This window comes from Simochromis diagramma, unplaced genomic scaffold (assembly GCF_900408965.1).
Source record: "Simochromis diagramma unplaced genomic scaffold, fSimDia1.1 OVJJ01000617.1, whole genome shotgun sequence".
Classification (NCBI taxonomy): domain Eukaryota; kingdom Metazoa; phylum Chordata; class Actinopteri; order Cichliformes; family Cichlidae; genus Simochromis; species Simochromis diagramma.
Window position 1 is genome coordinate 778,437 of NW_024386953.1, and position 15,016 is coordinate 793,452.

The following is a 15,016-nucleotide window of genomic DNA, read 5'->3' on the forward strand; positions in this document are numbered from 1 at the left end:
ATAGCCTGTAAAGAATAGATGACATTACTAATACAGGCTGTACTAATTAAAGCCAGAAACATCATTTCGTCACAGAAAATCTCTTTGGCTGGTGTTCTTAGAACTGATGATAATCTTGTAGAAGAGAAACATTTTAGCCTTTCAGCTGAAGAGTTACTTTTACATAAACAAGTCAACAAAACACACATTAAAATGGAAGAATCAACTAAAATGGTAAGTACTTAATCTTAAAGAAAGTACATGAAAATACTCTGCACATGCAAATCCTTTCCAATAAGTTATGAATGAAATCAAAGACAGTCTCCTTGACTTTACTTTAAAAATTTGCATTTAAAAACAATGAGAAACCTCTCACTAGTTACTTAAGGAATAGTAAATGACTGTATTTATAACACCCTAACTATTAGACATTGAATTACACATTGAATTGCTCTTACCTACCCACTCTTGTCTCAGTATCTACTGTGATATCCTGATGGGAAACTTAGCTCTACTCATGCAGCATAGAGTTTTCTTCTGTAGTTCAGTTGGTGAGTGACGGAATCCTCCAGCTCCGCCTTTGACCAAAGCTTTGCTTCTTTCTGCAGGGGAGGTTTTTAGAAGAGTACTTTTACAAGTTAGAGTTAACTAGAAGATGTTGTGAGGGATCTGACCAAGAAACTGTCAGATAATAAAATGACCTTATGAACTAAAAAAGATACAAACTGAGAATTAAATGGAATATATCTTTATGCATGATCAGTCATCCATCCCAAAAAGTTGATTCTGTTCATCTGGAAAATGCTACATACAGATGAACAGAATCAACCAAATTATAGGAAGATAACACTAACTTTTGAAAGGACAAACGCCCCTTTTCCATTAGTACCTATTCACACCAACTAGACACAGCTTGCCACGACATAACAATTTAGAACCACCTTATGTCCGTGGTCATTGTCATAGCAACATATGTGAGCATCCCACATGAACAAAGCAATAAATGTGGGCGTCGAGGCAAGAATATACCTGCTGCTCGGTCTGTGGCTTTTTGTCAGACTTGGAGACCTCTGTGTGGTTTTTTGTAGCAATTTCCCCGTTTTTAAAAATGGCAAACCGTGGCGAGCCGTGCCGAGGAGGTACTAATTGGAAAATGGGCTAAAGATTAGTTTTCTGTTCTCTTTGAGAGGTTGAAACTACTGAAACTGACATAACCTGATATTTGTCCATAACTTTTTAAGCAATTTACTAGAAAAAAAATGTAGTCAAAAGACAAAAAGTACACAACCATCTATTATAGGTATATCTGACTGGTGGTAAGTTGCATTAAACTGTAGATATCTGCAGTATAAAACACAGGACTGGATACACCTTAAAACCAATTATTTAAAACATCAGCAATGTAAAAAAAAACAAATAAAGGAAAAGTAATGTAATATAAAGTAACACAGTGGCTTTGAACCCATGTGTGAAACACTTTTGTCGAAGTGGAAAAAACGACAGGAAGATCTTACTTTGTTCTCTCTCTGTCTCACACACACACACACACACACACACACACACACACACACAGTCCTTCCAATTTGAAGACTGTCCTGACCATATAAGGACATATGATTGTGTCACTTTCATATAGGCAAGCCAATGGCTGCATTCTCATGACACCAAACACGCAAGATCTGTGTCCAAAATAAAATTTAGCTGTAAATAACAATCTGACTTCCAACACTTTCCCCTATTTGCTTACTAAGTAACTTTTAGCTAGAAACTTGAGGCAGAGATATATATCCCCCCAGAGAGGCCTGGAAGCTGAAGGAAGCACATAAAAATACCTACAAGACACAACAGCAATTCAAAGCAGTTAACGTGGTCTACAATAAAGCTACCAGACCAAACTACTAGATTAATTACAACACTACTCAAGTTCAACTGTGCAATTTTTACCCTTTATACACTTACCAGTTACACCTAGTCACAGTTCCCCATACCACCCTTTGAAAAAGTCATGTGTTCAGTAAGGTCAGAAACCCTAGACACAAATACAATGGTGAAGCTCCACCACAGAGTTTATGCTCCCAAGTCTTAGTCATTTAGTACAATTTAGTCTCAACCCTAGGCTTCAGACAGCTACTTCTGGTGAGTATTTATGCACCAATTCTACCTCCACCAAAAAGCATCTAGAAACCAGCAATTTTCTAGAAACCAGGGAGAAAGAGAAAACATGGTTGGTCTTCTATAGAGATCAACCACTTAAGCATACTAAAATGGATGCATGGCTCTTGTAGCTATACTAAGAACACGTTAAACCCTAAATTCATGGGTCTAACAGCAGAGCAAAATACTAACTCTGCTTTCCTCTAACATCAACCACAGAATAACTAAATAATGTAACAAATCCTAACAAATGCTATCTTGTGTGGAAGTTCCTAAGATATTAGTCACAATGCTAAGTATCATAACTACTCAAGAAGCAGTTACACTAAGTTATCCAGTAACACTGATTCAATTTCAATCTCCCCATTGAGTCTAAAGATCCTTGATCAGATCGCATTTCTATATTTCATTAGTAGGGAAGGGTTCCATCTTTATAAAGCGGCAATAATGCTGTGTGGATTGAGACTGAACAGTGGTTTCATATGAACCAAGTGAAGTTTACTTCAGAAGATTTATTCATTAACAAATGTGCTACAAGGGACCATTTGGATCTTCACTAAGCTACCATTATCCAAAGTTAAAAATTCATACAAAGACATAAATAAAATCTATTTTTTTGCACATTATCTACAAGTTTTTAAATTCAAAACAAAGTAAAACATATAAACTACTGGTCATAAATTTTAGAACACTCCATTTTTCCAGTTTTTTTTTTTTATTGAAAATTAAACAGTTTAATGTCTCATTGCACTCTGAAATGAAAACATAGCTTATTTGTGGTGCTTCCAGTGCTTCCCTCCCCATCCCCAACTGCCTCCCGCCTCCTCCTCCATCACACCACCACACATGCAGCGCCCAGTGCCCACCTCTCAATTTTCAATAAATGTAGACATTAAGGGTTCTCAGGGAGGGGCCATGCTGACACCAGCTGCTTTCTGGCAGAGAGTACCATGCCCCTCCCATGTTTTAAATGCACTGGGGCAATTGGGGCTCAAGAGTTGGGAGTTCGCCTTGTAATCGGAAGGTTGCCGGTTCGAGTCCCGGCTTGGACAGTCTCGGTCGTTGTGTCCTTGGGCAGGACACTTCACCCGTTGCCTACTAGTTGTGGTCAGAGGGCCCGGTGGCGCCAGTGTCCGGCAGCCTCGCCTCTGGGCAGCTGTGGCTAGGAGCTAGCCTTCACCAGTGTGTGAATGTGTGTGTGAATGGGTGGATGACTGGTTGTGTAAAGCGCTTTGGGGTCCTTAGGGACTAGTAAAGCGCTATACAAATACAGGCCATTTACCATTTAGATCAGCACGCAGCAACATCACATATGAGTGGGTGGTATGAAGGGGGCGGGGGGCCAGGAGGAGGAGTTGTCTATCTGGTCGGGGTCTGAGATGCTGGACCTCCCTGCTGCTGCAGGACCAGGGACGGTCTGCTTGTCTCCATCCCACGGCAAAGGGAAACATCTCCTGGGCCTATGGCCGGATTGCCCCTCTGGGGGTGATGGTACCTGGACCTGGGAGTATAGAGTATGTTTGGGGAGTGTGTGTACAGTGTTCATTTCTGTCTCCATGTTGGGCAAATGTCAAGTATTTATATGTGTGCATGAGGCTGGGAATTCATGTTTGTGTCTGTGTGTGCCTGTTTGTCTATATTTATGTGTCAGGTTGGGTCGTAAATTTCACCTCTCTGGCAACATCTCAGGCCTATTCCCACATAACACTCGGCCGGGCCGCTTCCGGGGGGTGAGGTGCCCTCGGGCTTCTGGGCCCGGGGCTTGGTCTGCTCTGGCATGGCTGGCTGCCGGCAGAGCCTGCGGGCATTTCACCGCAGCCCCCTGTGGCTTCCCCCTGGTTCGATCCTTGGATTCCCCAGTCTGCATGCCAAATATCCTTGGGCAAGATACTAACCCCCAATGACCAAGTTAGTATCTAGTATCAAGCCTCCGAAGCATTCATCGGAGTGTGAATGTGTGCGGATGTTGGTTAGATTGCACTCGAGTTTAGAAGTGCTTGTATGAGTGAGTGTGAATGGGGTGAATGAGACATATTGTAAACTGCACTTTGAGTACTCAGGGAGAGTAGAAAAGAGAGTATATAAGAATCAGTCCATTTACAATTTACATAAAGGCAGAGTAATGTGAGTTTCATGCAAAAACTGTGTCCATTCTTGGATATACTGTATACTCGAGAGTGGGCAGTTGAAGACTGACCCAGAAAAGGTAAGAGTGGAGTAGCCCACCTCAACTTCTCACAAGCACTTGCAAAGGTTTTTGGGATTTGCAAATTTCAAGAATTACAGCCAAGATCTGTGGTAAATGGTTAATGGACTGGTTCTTGTATAGTGCTTTTCTACTCTATCTAAGCCACAGGTGTCGAACTCCAGGCCTCGAGGGCCGCTGTCCTGCTTGTTTGCCAACTAACCTGCCCTGTTAGCTTCTTCTTAGCAAAGCACACCTGATCCAGGTAATCAGCAGCAGGTGGGCAGGGATGTCACAAAAACAAGCAGGATACTGGCCTTCGAGGGCTGGAGTTTGACACCCCTGATCTAAGCACTCAAAGCACTTTACGCAACATGCATCAATTATCCATTCACACCCATTTGCACAAGCATTTTTTTCTAAGTGCTTTGTATCTAACATTCACATGCATTCATACTCCAATGAATGCTTCGGAGAGCATCCATCTATCAAGCATCTGCTGACAATCAGCCAGGAATCAGCCAGGCATCCACCATGGCCCTTTAAAGGGCCAGGCAACCATGAAGTGGCTACATCTTTAAACTACATACTATCGCCTCCACAGCCTCCATTATTATGGCTTTTGTGTTGCCTACAACATCATTCCTGCACCAAAAAAAAAGTCTTAGAGACTACAAACCTGTCACTCTGACCTCTGTCATTATGACTATATTTGGTGCTATTTTATCTAAAACCTATCCTTGCAGTTTGCCTACAGAGCCCGGTAGCACTTTCTATTACAGCTCTGGAATAAAGTAGGCTAACAAGAAGGAAACAAGAGGGTAATAATGTGGCCATTTATGAGTTATTGCTATGCAATTACCAAAATAATAACCATGTAAAAACAAGTAATATCATGGTAGCTCCGTAATAAAGTGGTAATAGTAACAACGATAGGGTAACAAGAAGGAAACAAGAACTTAATAATGTGGTAAGTTATTACCACTCAATTATCTGTGGTATTTTCTGTGTAATAAGCACAAAACAGAGCTTCAAAACGCAAAACTGTCTGCTTCTAATAGCATATTAAGAAACTATTAAAGAAAACCTAAAAAGTTTGTGATTATTTCCTAGACCAGGGGTTGGCAACCTGCGGCTCTTTAGTCCTTACAGTGCGGCTCCGCGTGGTTTGGGAAAATAAATTAGAAGTGTTTAGCTGAAGTGTATTTTATTTATGTTAGTTCTTTTTTAACTTGTAGTTCTAAATTGGAAGATTATTGTGATATTGAAATCTAAAACTAAAATTATATTCTATTATTTTTTCATCGCTCAAAATAAGTGTCACACTCGTGGAAGCCGGTATACCCGCCGAAGCGGCGTGCATTTATCGAGACTTTCAACCCCACGTAGGCCAATTATGGACCTTCGGATCCACATTATGTCAGCAGCTGTTCTCCATTGTGAACTATGTTAAAACAAACAGCGCTCACGCCTCACAGACGACAGCTTACAGTCCTGCGTAAACTGACTTCGTACAGCCCCGATTCACAGACGCTGTGCGCAGAGGTTCAGGAGCAGAAGTCCCGTTGTAAACATATCACGGCAGACCCGACGATGTTTGCATGAACACGCTTTTCAGCATCTCTTTAATGACCACTTTTCACACACAGTTGCTGACACATACAGCCGGCTGTAGCTTTTCAGCTCACAGCCCGACACGCACCACCAGACGTTAAGGCGGCGAGGCGTGATTGCAGGTGCCGCTCAGGTGCGTCCGCCTCCCCTGCAGCGGCGCTGCAGACCACGCCCCGCCACACACATTAACCAGGTAAAATACATATTTAAGCAGAATTTTGCAAATATATATTTTTCATTTTTTAGCAGCATAGAGCTTTTTTCCCAGTTATTTTTTAAAAGTCAGGTCACGTCAAGGCTCCAAAAGCCCAAAGGCAATATGAGGGGGGCGGCTCACAGCAGTTTTTGTTCATTACATAAATAAAATGTAATTTTCTCTGTAGAACTTCATGGATGTCATAAGCAACACACCTTAGTTGTTCACACAAAGCATAAAGGTAAAAAACAATATATACAGTCTTATCTTCATTTTAGATGTCACAAAGTATTTGCGGCACCCACTGATTTCTTTTGCGTGGAAACAAATGGCTCTTTGGGTGTTAAAGGTTGCTGACCCCTGTCCTAGACACACCTGTGGTAGGTTCTGTGTAATAAGCATGAATAGAAACTGCCTACAAAGTGCTCGCTGCCAGTAGGTGGCAGATTGCTGCCTAGTGGGAGTCTTCACTTTCAATTTTATCCCTGGATAACGATAAAGAAGAAGTGGGGTGCCAACTGCTAACTTTAGCCACCATTTGCCTCCTTTTTGGCTTGCCTTGAATCCATGCTTGCATAAACCAGTGGATTATAACAATGCATTTAGAATCAAACCCATATTTTAGCTACTGCTGTAGGACGGCAAGGTAAGTTAAACCTTTTTTCATTCCTTTAGTAATATTTAGGACCATGCAAGTGGGCGGCTGGGTGCTACTTGCTGCAGGAGAGGCTGGATCTTTGGATAGTACATAGTTTCTCCATTTCTGCTCATAAAAGTAGAGGAGGAGCAGGATTGGCAGACTGGTTGCCCTGGTGTTGCAATTGACCACTGCGGTAAAGAGAGAGCTGAGCCAGAAAGCACTTTACCCACACCTTTGGGCAAGCTCTGTAGTTAGTGCTCTGAAGAATAGTGTTGCAGATACAAGCAATCAAAATAAGTTTCCTCTCTAAGGTGGCTGGGATCCATTTAAGAAAGGAATGATGAAGACCTCAAACATCTAAAGGGAGCTTAGAGCAGAGTTGCTGCTAGTTCACATTGAAGGAAGCTGGCTGAAGTGGTTCAGGCATCTGATGAGGAGGTCATCCCTGTGCCTCTCCTAGGAGTTGTTTTTTTTTTTCAGGACACTCCCAGGAGGAGGCCAGAAGATCAGCTTAGGCTGCCACTAAAACTCATCTTTGGATAAGGAAATGGATGGATGTAAGTGCCTACAGCCTGTATATATTATGTAACAAGTTATCACAGAAAAGAAATTATCTTTAGAAATAAATTTAACAAATTCAGCTGAATTAAGAGCATTCTACAATTAACAAGTTAATAAATAAAATTTTATTTTCAAAATCATGCAAATCTATCATTGCTTATAGATCAATTTCCTCTTTACACATTCGTCTCTCAGAAGTAGCAATAGCCTACTCATAATTACTACATGAAGTAGACTTTGTGGCAAACTAAACATTCCCCCTTCATGATACATATGGAAAATATTTATTTTTACATGAGCAAAATGCCACTTGGTAATGGCGTGGTTCAGTCTGAAAAGGGATTGGAATAAATAAAAATGAGGCATCGCATCAGCATGGTATAGTGAACACAATTCAAGACACTTACACAGTTGTGACATCCACTGTGTTATCAGTGTTAAAGTCATCAGTTATCAGTTACACATGCACCAGCACTCACTTAAAGGTGAAACCAGTAAACATGGCTCTTTAGTGGCCTCTAGTGCCAGCCTAAACACAACAGCATTAACAACAAACATGTTCCTACCAATGCGTCTCCATCAGCAAAGTCTAGAGTTTCATTTATAGGCTTCCTGACATTGTCTTCTCTGACAAACTGCATCATACTTTAAGCTGCCTGATTTATTATCAAACACTTTGCATCAAACAGCAGCTTAAGTCTGTTAAACAGTTTATACAAGTTGAACTGATATTCCTTTCAACTTTCTCACACTCTACTACTGACAGTTTTGGGTTTTAGAGATAAAAGGGTGACAGATAACAAAATCTATAGGTTAGAGCCAGTGAAATATTACGCTACTTGTTGCACCTTTAAGATCGAGTGAGACAAATATAACAAAACCTCAGTTTACTTCTTTATTATCTGAAAATAAAAGATAACTGAATAAATATAAAACTTAAATTACTTCTGAGGACAAAGTTAAGTAAGCTTTAATTTGTTCTACCTCTTTCTTTGAGATATACAATGGTAAAAGTGATTCGTCTCTTAAATTCCCTTAAGGTCTTTTGCTTGACCTCAGAACCAACTAAGCAAACCTTTACAAACAGAGATGGTTAAATGACAGAAAAGCAGGGCCTACTGTCTTATTTTTCAAAATACAATTGTGGTAAACTGTCGTAATGAGTTACAACGCAGTCCCAACACCTAAATTATTTATCGAAATAACTAAGAGAATCTGAATGGATACATTATGGGCAGCAGAGATGTAGTGGTATTCATTATCCTACTCAATATTCCTATTAGCATGCAAATATTTTTTTAGACTGACTCCGTGAGAGACGTCTTTCTCGCCCTAGAAGCACCTGTCCCTCTCCTCCTCTTCAGTTCGCCTCAGCATAAGCTTGTCATATTCTGTGATATGATTTACTCTGAGGTGTTTGACAAGGTTAGTGGTGTTGCCACAACACCTCACTTTTTTGCCACATATATCGCAAACCATGTCTCGGCTGTTTGTGGGGATAAAATACGTCCGCACTTGACTCCATTCACACTCAGCCATTGTTGTGAGTGCGCACGCCAAGGGGCTGCGACACATTTATACAACTGTATTTCGCACATGGCTATGAAAGGCGGAAGAGGAAGTAGTTCCTTCGAATGTAGACAATCCGAATGTTCTTTCCACTGTGTTCCTGTTGATGATAAACTACAAATTTACCCTAAATTACTAAAATAATATTAACCTTTTGTCAACATGTGTCTTATATGGTGTTATTTCTGTACTTCAGACGTCACACACGTCACACACAGTTTCAAACATTGCTTAAATGGCAAAGTTCCTCTTTTCTGTGTCTTTATCTATTAATATGCCTGTGCACTAAAACTTCCTGTTTTTCAGTCTGGCTGAGCACTTAGTTTGTGAGTCAAAAGTGGCCTTGCTCTACAAGCCTTCATTATTAAAGTACATAAAACAATAAAATAGGAAAATAAGGATACTAAGGATATTGATTTCATGACAATATCGATATTTTAATGTGAGAATCGATTCTAAAACACAAATGACTGGTATCGGAGGAATCGATATTTCAGTATCGATCCGCACATCACTATTAACTAATTGTAATTAACTATTACAATTTCTAAGAAACTGAAAATAGTAGCCCACAGACTGTAACACATGGCTGCTAATTTCTAACCAAAGCCACGACAAGTGTTGATCTTTAAACTTGGTTGTATAGCAGTATCAGAAATCATACAATAAAAAAAATATATTTATTCTGCATCACTCATATAGCTGAACAGAACCTGCAGCATACACTCAACCTGTTGATGTCTTATTAGGTCCACCGAGCAACATCTGTTGTATTCTGATGAGTAAGCTGGTGTCAATTTAAACATATTTTGTATATTTCCCCAAATGTGTTTTTATAAAGACAGATTAAATACGAAAAATTTCATTAACCTTTTAACATCCACCAACTTACTTACAGCCCACTTAAAGGTGAGGTTAGGTTACATTTTAGCTACATGCTAAACATAACATTACTGTTCTCAAGACATTACCTTAGGTCTCATACATGCATCTTACCTTCAGAATTTCTGTTATTAGACTTCAGCTGAATATATTAAATAGGTGAAAATTCCAATTGAATTTACAACCTGGTAAATATGAACTTAATGCTAACCGTACCCCTAATCTTAACTCTAAATAGGCTGTGATGGTTGTTTGGCGTTTCAACTGAACCCTTCAAGATGATGGTAACTAATGGAATTAGAAGTTCTGTAAAACAGAAAAAAAGGATTTACTGAAGGAATGTTGTACAAAACGAAATGTGGTTAAAATGTAACCTAGCCCTAAGTTTATCTACTGTACCCTGGTTTGAGGCTAGTTACAGTCTGGTCAACCTAAGAACCCCTGAGCCATAACATTCGTGATATCCAAAGTCCTTCTCTTCTTCTACTTCTATAGAATATTATTCTGTGGTACTCTTAGCTTCATATGTTCTCCTCAGTTTGTATACGGTATTATTATGAAGCTACTTTTCTTGTCTAGCTTTCATAGATCCTCCCCAGCTAGATAAGGCACTGCAACCTCCCGTCCCCCCTTTCTGTCTCCTCATGCTTTGTTGTGCTATTCTAGTACTGCAGGAAACACATCTGATTGCTCCATTCTGGCTGATTATTCCTCTTAGCTAACAAGCATGCAGCTATATCTGCAGCCATAAACTTCTAAAACAAATAAATGTGGTAAGCCATGAGCATATAATTAAGGGTCCCTTCACACACAGTGCTGGCATGGTACAGTGTGTGGACACAGCATGATCAACAGTGAACTTACAGTCCGGTCCAGTGCCCAATGACAGAATGTTTTTGTTTTTTCAATTTTGCCTCTTACAACCCCACAGTGGATTTTTAATCACATGACCAAACTGTCGTTTACCTTTAATTCCAGGAGTTTAACAAAATACTGCTTTATTTATTTAGATATTACAACAATTTTTATACTTAGGTCCATAAATCCATCAGTAATTTTGGTCAGTAACTGCCTGAAGTCTAGAACCCAACAGACATCGCCAAATGTTTCTTCCCTTGAGATCCACCATCAGAGATGGGCAGTAACGCGTTACTGGGTCTCCTTCAGCGTATGAAAAAGGCAAGCCTTCAACATTCACCACTCGTGAACGTTGTTGTTTAGCTTGGAAACTTTGGATTCCTGGACTGGAAACTGCTGAAACTGCCCTGTTGTAGCACTCATTCCCAGTGACGATACGCCACATGGACTTCGGGCCATTTTGAAAGTAAAAGTTGTCTGTGAATGTCCACAGTGTAATCTCAGGGTTCACAGAGCAAGTGGTCAAAACAGGACTTCTAGAACGTGATCCAGAAATAGCACCCATGATGATTATCATCAGTATATATCCAACAAAATGATCTTGAATGGGAGACTGGCCAGTTTTTAGCTTTTAACAAAACTCATTACTACAAAAACATTTATGAATAACTTCTATAAAGTATTCTGCTTTAATCACAATTAAGATAAAAACTGATAACAAGTTTGTTTTGAGGCCCTTGTTCAGGAATTAGTTAAACATTACAGGAAATGTTATCCTTTGTATTTGATCGAACATACAAATATGACCAGAGGTGATTTTCCATGTTCCATACTGAGGCTTTAACAATGTTAGCAGCCATTAAAAAACTGTTAGAAACACTTAGAGAGAGTTTGAAGCTAAACTGTACTGACCACGTAACAGGATGACAGTCTTGTATATTTACTGGCAGAGAGATTGGAAAGGTGTTTACCTGGCCTGTGTGCTCTGTTTCGTCTTTGTTGATGAGATACATCAGAAAGAATCTGAAGCACACAAACACACACACAGACACAGTTGTTAGAAAACACAAACAGTATTATCATTACATATATTAGTCACACAGCCAGATGTTACAGTGGCACTTGCTGGTTGGGTAACAAGGCAAAGACAAGAACGTAACGTGGGCATTTCTAAGTTATTACGACTCAATTACCAAAGTAACAAGCACTTAATATCCAAGTAGTATCATGGTAGCAACTGTGGTTACAGTTGAGTAATACCACACTGAAATTTATGTAACTGGATAATAAGTGTCCAAACACTGGGGATAATAATGTGGAAACACACCTCAGTGTAACACAAATGCTGTGGTACAAAACAAACCAATCTGCTTTATCTACTATAATACTTCTAAAGGAGTCTTTTTTGCTATTCAGTTACATTCTCTATATTACGTCCAAAGTGTGTATGTCCCTATAGGGAAGGATATAAACACTAAAGACAAAGCCTAGACAGATGCAAAATCCTGAATGTTCCAGGACCCATCATATTTTAAAAGCCTCATAATATCATATTAATCCAACTGAGCACTGTAGTGTCAGAATGTAAGCCAACGCTTGGTTTGTTTCCAAAAGTAGAATGGGAGGTAGAGCCCTCAGCTCTAACCAACTCTTCTCCAATGAAACCAGCTTCCAGTCTGGGTTCCTGAGACAGACACCCTACTTTTACGATTAGGCCCCAAACTTTTGTTTTTGACAAGCTTAGTTATCATCATTGTCAATATGTGTGGCAGAGGGAAATAATTATTTGTTCCCTACTCAGTTTCTACTACCGCTAATGTTTCTCACTGGAAAAGAAATGAACAGTCTCTAATTTTTATGGTAGTTACATTTTAATGGAGAGAGAAAGAATATCAACCTAAAATCTAAAATTTCATTGAAGTTATGGATTGGTTTGCATATCACTGAGTGAAACAGATGTTTAATCCCCAACCAAAATATGACTTTGCACTTGGTGAAGACACCCTTGTTGGCACACACAGTGGTAAGGCATTTCTTTTAGGTGATCACCAGGTTTGCACATCTTACGAGTGATTTTGGCCCACCCCTCTTTACAGAAATTCTTCAGATTACTTGGCTCCTTCTTGGCAATTCAAAGCCTCCACAGATTTCTGTAGTCTATTGATACTAGATAGTGGAAAAGGGGTGGGATTAAATAAGCTTATGCTTCTTCCTGCTCCTTTTTGAACATGAAAGTTATTTGGAGTTGTGGTTGCTCGTTTTCCTTTTGTTTTGCTTTGTTCATTTGTCTCTTTTAATTCTATTTTGTTGCACTTTTTCAACATGTTCAAAATAAAGATTCAATCAATCAATCAATCAATTTTCTATTGGACTGAGCTCTGCAGACTGGCTAGGCCACTCCATGGTAGGCAGCACAACTAATGTGCTGCTTCTTCTTCCACCACTGGTTCGTTGCCTTGGTGGTATATTTTAGTTCACTTTCATGCAAGAAGACCCATCTAAACCCATCTTAGGTGTTCTGATTGAGAGTTTACAGTACAGTACACCCTCTTCTGTGGAACCAGCTTCCAGTTTGGATTTAGGAGACAGACACTATCTCTACTTTTAAGATTAGGCTTCAAACTTTCCTGTTTGATGAAGCATATAGTTAGTGCTGGACCAGGTGACCCTGAATCCTCCCTTAGTTACCGTGTTGCACTGTTTCTTCTTTAGTGACCTTTTTCTCTCACTTTGTGTTTGTACACCGCTCTGCATTTAATTATTAGTTATTTTTAATCTCTGGCTCTCTTTCAAAGCACGTCTTTGTCCTGCCTTCCTTCCCCCAGCCCAATCGTGGCAGATGGCTGCCCTCCCTGAGCCTGGTTCTGCTGGAGGTGTCCTTCTGTTAAAAGGGAGTTTTTCCTTCCCAGAGTGGTTCCTCGTTGGAGGGTCATATGACTGTTGGGGTTTGCGCTTGTTTTTTTGTATTATTGTAGATAAAAGGCACACTGTGGAAGATAGGCAGAGTTTAATAATAAGTAATGTTTACGTTTTTTTATGGGAAGAGGAAGATTTTAAATTCAGTTCTGAACTTAACAGGAATGAAGAGATGTTAGTATGAGAGAAATACAATATTTCTAGTCCCTGTCAGTGCTCTTGCTGCAGCATTGTGGATTAACTGAAGGCTTTTCTGGGAGTTTTTAGGACATCCTGACAATAATGAATTACAGTAGTCCAGCCTAGAAGTAATAAATGCACGAAATAGTTTTTCAGCGTCACTCTGTGACAGAATATTTCTAGTTTTAGAGATGTTGTGCAAAGAAAGCAGTCCTATATTTTGTTTAGTATGCACATATCCTTTCCCCAGAGTTAGTATCTGGTTAGGCACTATGTTTCATTGAAGTTTTTAAGGCCAAGTACAATAAGCTCAGTTTTATCTGAATTTACAAGCAGGAAACTGTTTAAGGTGGTGTTCAAGTGTACTCCACTTTGGAGAGACGTCGCGATTATTTAGTCTAGTCAATTTGAAATAAACAGAACAACCAAAATATTGGAAACCAAACAGAACCAGAAATGATTGCTCTCAAAATAATTATACATTTGAATCAGCACTCTGTATTATAGAATAGAAACAAACACTTCCTGTGGTGTTTACTCTACTTTACAATATTAGAATGTATTCATTTGGCTAATAGTTGCCTAATTAACTGCTTGTGTTTCCATTAAACTCTTTGTGTGCATGTATGTGTAGGATGCCTCACCCTGGATGATAGCCAGGAGGATTACAATGACAAAGAAGAAGAAAGTGATGTCAAAGATGATCCGGTAGATTTCGTACTCATCACCAGCTGGATCCTCGATCTGGTCACCAATTCCTCCACCTGCTCGCACTCCCACATACATGTGGAACATGTAACACTGAGGAACAGAGAGAGAGATACACAGGAAGGGGGTACAGGGGTAACAGAGGTCAAATCTTTTGCATTGGGTTTTTAATGGGCAGAACCATGACTGTCACAAACAGCTTGAACACACTAATTTTTCTGAAACATCAGAAGACATGACATCTGTAAGTCTCTTTGCAGTAAAACAGGCATGATTCTAGTCACTGTAGAGGTCCAGTAACATTTTGAAAAATCATTGTTAGTGAATGCAGTTCACAGTGCCCTCAACTCTGCAGGTTACAAAGAAGCCATGTGTGAATATGATCTAGAAACGCTGCTGTCTACCTTCTGCGGACCAAAGCTCATTAAACCAGGGACCGAGGGAAAGTATAAAGCATGTTCTGTGGTTGGACATATAAATATTTTAAATTCTTTTTGGATGATGCATCCTCCAGACTACAGAGGAAACCAAATCAATGCTGAAAGGTATGTTCAGTTTTTAGGAGAGCATATGC